The sequence below is a fragment of the Papaver somniferum genome, chromosome 2 (genome assembly GCF_003573695.1).
Source record: "Papaver somniferum cultivar HN1 chromosome 2, ASM357369v1, whole genome shotgun sequence".
NCBI classification, from domain to species: Eukaryota; Viridiplantae; Streptophyta; class Magnoliopsida; order Ranunculales; family Papaveraceae; genus Papaver; species Papaver somniferum.
Window position 1 is genome coordinate 38,575,766 of NC_039359.1, and position 6,391 is coordinate 38,582,156.

At 35.3% G+C, this 6,391-nt stretch overlaps 1 long non-coding RNA gene across 1 annotated transcript; it reads left to right on the plus strand.

The window, feature by feature from the left end:
- Positions 1-3,323: 3,323 nt before the first annotated feature.
- On the plus strand, positions 3,324-5,317 carry LOC113353133. The gene is made up of 3 exons (XR_003361098.1): positions 3,324-3,455; positions 3,585-4,346; positions 4,519-5,317. It is a non-coding gene; the product is annotated as an uncharacterized LOC113353133 (long non-coding RNA).
- The last annotated feature ends 1,074 nt before the right edge of the window (positions 5,318-6,391 follow it).

A 6,391-nucleotide genomic window follows, 5' to 3' on the forward strand; every position in this document is an offset into this window, starting at 1 on the left:
AGATTATTATTTGCTTGAGTAAGTATTGAATCGAGAAATTGAGATATAACTCTTTGATATACTTTTTATTAAGATTGAGTCTGACTGTCTAGTTGATTCTCTTAAAAGTATATTGGAGTTAGTCCATACAGATTGCTAAGCGAAATATTGGGTGAGGTTGTTGTACCCCCACTTTTTCAGTGCGTAGAATCGATCAATTGGTAAATCCAACCTTTGGTTGTTGATTGAAATTGATTGATCCTTGAACATTGGTCTTTGGTACTGTTCCAGTTATCTCTCTTATATTCAATCTGGCTCGCAAATTTGTTTGTTTGATTGCGGATTGAATTAAGAGATTGAGATATAACTCTTTGATATACTTTTCTTAAGATTGAGTCTGACCGTCTAGTTGATTCTCTTGAAAGCATATTGGAGTTAGTCTATACAAATTGCTAAGCGAAATATTGGGTGAGGTTGTTGTATCCCCACTTTTTCAGATGGAAATGGTGTTGGGGTTCGACTGATGCTCTATTGGAAGAAGAAGGTGAAATAAGAATGAAAGGTTAAATAAGGAATTTTGGAAGGAAAAAAATTCTAATGAAAAATTCAATTATGCCATTGGGGATATTTGTGAAGTCTGTTAGGGATATTTGTGAAAGCCATCAAAAGAGGGGATAGTTATACAATTCTCACTATCATTATTCTCATTCAAACTCTTGTTCAACCATTCTTCATTGGTTTCTTATATAACCAAGTTGTTCTCATCAGAAGAAAAATTAAAATCTTCCTCAAGCAATTCATCATAATCCTTATGTGTTTCATCACAAGTTGACTTCTCATTCAAAGTATGTATTATGCACAAATAATTCATATCATCATCGTTTTCATACACAATATAAGTCTTACCATCAATAACTTTAGTGTTTCTAGACTCAACTTCTTCCTTTTGAATATGAGAATGATCATTATGATCATGAGTTGAGCTAATATCACCATCATTGTCAATATTTTCCAAGGGTTCATCTTCCTCGGGATCTTGTTTATTATCTACACGACAGCTAACCTCCATACGTATGGCCCTATAAATTGGTTGTAGAGTCTCTTTCGTTGCTCCCTCATCTTCCAACTGCTCATATTGTTCAAAGAGTTTCTTTATGTTAACACGTTTTCCGCCACTACTCCCAATAGGTTCTCTAGAGCAAGTCTCTTCTCGTTGAATGCGTAAGATATCATAAGTACAATCTAGAATAGGTCTAGATACACTATCATAAGTTTCACTTGGTACGAAATTCTCCATGTTGGTTGTTGAGTCACTCTGGTTCCAAGCTCGTTGCAAATCCTTAACAGCCAAAAGATTGATTTTGATTATATTCCATGTATGGTTGGAATTCATAAGAGTAAGGTTGGGAGTTAAATTGATCACTATAATATGAATGGTTTTGTGAACCATATGCATTACTCTCCAAAGGATTCATCTTGAAAAATCTTACGCACACAACTAATTTAGATACTTACCCCTTGTTACCAATCGTGCACACGCAAAAATAGTGTGATTGTGTCTGAAAATAAAATTTTAGAAAGATAAATTAGTAAAATCTAAATATCAAAACAAAATCAGAAAATCAGAAAAATTAAATAACAACTTAAACTACCGACTGTTCCCCGGGAGCAACGCCAATTTGATAAGGTGTCAAACTCAGAAAAGACATAATCCTTACTTTTCTTACACTAATAAGTAGTACAATAATAAACAGGTTTGTTCCTAAGGGAGATTTGAGTCAAAATTGTCGATTTAATTCTGAAAATATGAATAATGCAAAAACTAGGAATCAGATACGAATGTTTAACAAGTGAACATGAATCTTCTTCAAAATACGTTTACTAACAACTCTAGACAAGTTCAACAAGTCTATTAAAGTTCAAAGTCACTTTGTATAATAAGTTCTCTACTCGTGTCTAGTCAATCAAGCCATTTTGAATAAGCTCTCTAATGTAACTTAATTAACCGATATGTTCTATGAGTGAGATTGATCCAAACCACATGCTCGTAAGCTCGACATGTTAACTTAGGGATGTCAAATACACACCAAAATGCACAATATCCCATCATAACGTTGATGTTTTGCTACTTATAATTATATCATCTTAACAATTACGGATTAAGACTCCAAAATCTAGCTATAGGATTGGGCTGGGCCTTTGAATATAATTGGGCCGACCGAGCGAAGCGAGGGAGGACCTTATATGGCCATTTTTTTTTAAAATCTAAGTCACCAATTGACATAAAAAGATTGAATTTTGTTTTTGGTAGTGTGCACTTGAAAAACCAAAAATGTCCCTCCCTTTTAATCCAATTACTATAACTCCTTATGTATCTTATATTTTAGGGGTATAATTGGAAAGCACACTTTAATATAATATATCTAAAAATCCGTGCCTTGGAATTATACAAATTTTATCTCGTTGGAAAGCTTATAAAAAAATATACGCAACGAGTATAAATAACAATATCAAATTTAGACCTTTTACGAAAAATTTGGAGGTATTTATCATTTTAGGCATAATTTTAGAAAATTAAATATACATCCATTATGCAAACTACCACAAAGGATAATACTGTTACAGGGCCTATAGCCCATGGATGTGCGGTCCATCTAGTTACCTAGTATTTCCCCTTTATATATATTGTATCCATGTAACCCTAAGAGACTGATGAATGAAAACTCTCTTGCCTCTTTGTCTTCCTTACATTTCCACTGCAACAAATACCTTTATGTAGCCATATTTTGGTTTATGAATCAACTAATTTCTGTTGCAACTAATAAAACGTATGCTCATGCTTCTAAAAAAAACGTATATACTCCCTCTGTTTCAAGAAAAGTGATACTTTTACTTAAGCAAAATTTTCCAAAATTGAATACATAGCCATTATTCAAACCACCATAAAGGATGCATAACATATTATGCAACCATATTTTGGTTTATGGATCCACTAATTTTTTGTTTTTGAAAAAGTGATACTTTCACATTCCGTTTCAAAAAAAGTGATACATTTACTCTGTTTTAGGAAAAGTGATACTTTTTCTGAAACGGGGCGAAAGTATCATTTTTTCTGAAACAGAGCGAAAGTATCACTTTTTATGAAACGGTAGGTGAAAGTACCATTTTTTCTGAAACGGAGCGAAAGTATTACCATTTTTGAAACTTAGCAAAAACATCACTTTTTTTGAAACGGGCGAAAGCAAACAAACACCATCTTTAGATTCTTCTTCGGTCGACCCTTCCACCGTGGCAACGGTTGTACTAGTATCTCTAAAAAGTGAATAGTGTTAGTGTTGGGTTGCGTTCATTCAGTCCAAGTTGCGGCAGCAGGCGGTTAGGATTTTGTATAAACACAATGTTAGTCGCAGAAATCTTTCATTGTTTCTCCAGTCTACCCCAAAGATCGATCTGGGATCATAGTTTCTCTGGTACTGGTAAGTCCCTCCCTAAATTTTAAAGATTAACAAATTATTCGTCTGGGTAAGATTTTGATTCCGTTGGTTTTGCTTTGATTCTATGATATGTATACTAATTTTTTAAGGGGGTTTCTTCTCTTTTCGCAGCCATCTGTGTAGTTGGAAATCGGTGGAGGTTATCGTGATCAGCGATGATGTCAAGGTATTTCTCCCATTACTCACATGTGATATTTCCGCAGATCTCTTTTTTATTCTAATAATTTCAAATTTTCTTACTCTCTGGTCCTAGAACTTGGAAGGCCTATTTTTATTTTTTCCTTAGCTGACACAAATACACAGTTTTACATTTACATAGCTTATTTAGATCTCTTACAGATGAAAAAATTCTCCTTGGAATATATCTGACAATATTGTTTTTCTTTTCTTTTAGTAATAAAAAAAAATTCAATCAAAACCTTTTTTTTTTATGTTCTTCAAAATCAGTCTATCTCTTATGTTGTCAATGATGTTTTTTACATATATATTTTTGTATGGTACGTTCTAGACTTTTGTTGGGTCTGATTTGCATTAAGATACCTGGACGTAAGTGAGAATTACACTGATGACTAGTTGTCTATGCAACATCTGGTTTGAGTCACCCTCTTCCTCTTCCTCTTCCTCGTTCTTCTTTTGATGCTGATGTTGCTTCCAAGATCTTTCCCGCTTCCAGTCTGCTAACTGAAAAAGAGATTGATACGGTTTTTCCTATCTGGGAGCACTATCTCTTGTTCTTCCTCAGAGGGGGAAGAATGGACAAGTACTGATGAAGATGACGAGGAAATGTCAAGCGAGGATGACGGGGAAATGTCAAGCGAGGATGATGCCAGTGACATTTCAGAATCGATATCAATATGAGAGAAGAAAGAAGTAGTAAGTATTCATGTTTGCAAATCTTTTTTTTTTCAAGAGTACAACAAACATACCGGATCTCACTTTGCATCCCCAAATTTTATCTTTTTTTTTTTTTGAAGCCCAAACTTTATCTATTTATCTTCACAGTTGACTATGTCTGGATAATGTAATAACAGTAAGGGGTCTGCAGGTCAAAGATGCGACTCCTGTCGAGGTTCTAGTTTATCGTCAAAGAGTGCAGCATTTCAAGGATGTGCAGCCAAGATTGAAGGATTGGGTGAACTCTTAGCAAAAGATAGAGAAGACAGGTTTTGGGTGGCTCAACGTGTACAGTTACTGTAATAAGGATAAAGGTTATTCAGGAACTTTTTCTAGTATTGAATGGATTAAAGACTGGTCTTCAACTTGCTATCAAATACGAGTGTTTTCTGCGTATTAAGGTGGGGTGCAATGTGCAAAAAGCAGTTGATATCCTTGGCTCGTCAACTTTCCAAGAATCTGGTGACTGCTTTTTAAGTTATCGCAACAGCGATCATGTAAAGACAGAGGGCATTTGCAAGTATTTCACAAAGAGGCGTGCACTGGTGAAGGGAACTTCTTTGGGGACCTTGATACCTGTCATCAAGGATCTTAAACACTTGCAAGCAAAGGTTAACAATGTTGGCTTTCAATTTATGAAGGTTACTAGGACTCAGAATGAGGCTGCACATTATCTAGCAAAATTTTCAAAAGATAAAGCAGTTGAAGGACCAGAGGAGATCCAACCAGCTGCCTTTCCTAGTGGGCTGGAAACAACTCTTTGGAAGGATGCTTTTGGTTGTAAAACCATGTATTCTCGTGCTTTTATTCACTCAACAGGTTCTTAATGGCTTTGCAGTGAATTATGTGCCAGACTTTGTGTGTGTGTATGTTTCTTGTTTTTTTTTTGGTCTACAGTTGGAATATCTGTGGTCTGGGTTTATTTATGTTAGACCTGATGGGCTTTGCAACCTTTTTTTTTGTTTTTGAAACATGAAAATATTATTAGAATATATATATATATTAGGTATCACCGGGCTCAACCTCCCAAGTTAGAACCCTGATTTTGGGCATACCAAAATCTTCTTAGGCATACAAAGCACTAGTCCTAACTTGGGTGACCTTATAAAGGGTACCCTATGGGGTGGTTCAATTACCTATATGCCCTTAAATCCTTTAAATTACTACTAATCTATCCCTAACCCTAATACAAAACCTATAATCAACTACACCTAAAATCAGTTTCATTCACCTTCTTCTTCTTCCTCTCCACAGCCGAACTCATTCACCCTTCCCTTTCTTTTTTTTCATTGCGGAAATTTAATCGTCGATTCGTGAAAATTTAGTCGACGATTAAACTCATCTATATAATGGGTCGTCGTAAGCCAGTATCTCGTTCAAATCGATCAACTCAACAACCCATTGAAGAAGAAGAAGATTTAGAGAGTGAAGAACAAACTCAAAATCAACCACAAAATCAACCGGAAGAAGAGATTGAAGAAGAACCAACTCCGGAAATGAGAATAAGAAGGTTAGTTCTACAAACCCATCTCGTATTTGATGTTTTAGATTGGTTTGGTCGATTTAATTCGTCAAAATCATGTTTCTGCGGCGGTTACAGGGTATGGTTCGGCGCAAAACAAATCTTAGATGTGCACCGAGTTGTTCTTGAAACTGAACCCTGAAAGTGCATATGAACGGCTCGGCGTATATCTGAAATCCGTTTTGAGCCGAACTTAGTGACACAGAGACTTATATTTAGGATCGGCTTATTCGATGGTGTTAGTTTTGTGCCGAATATGTTTTGTGAATTTCAGAAATTTTGCATGTGCGTAGGATCGGCTTGTATGGTAGTATTAGTTTTGTGCCGAATAAATGTTGTTTGAATTTCAGAATTTTTGCATGTGCTTAGAAGAGGGGTCGTGCTTAATTCCCCTTTTATGTTTCCAACTTCCTTTTAATCATTTGTCCTTCAGGTTCGGCTTTTTCTATAATTTGAGTTATAAGCCGAGCCTTAAAAATCATTATTAGTGTAATCCAGTATA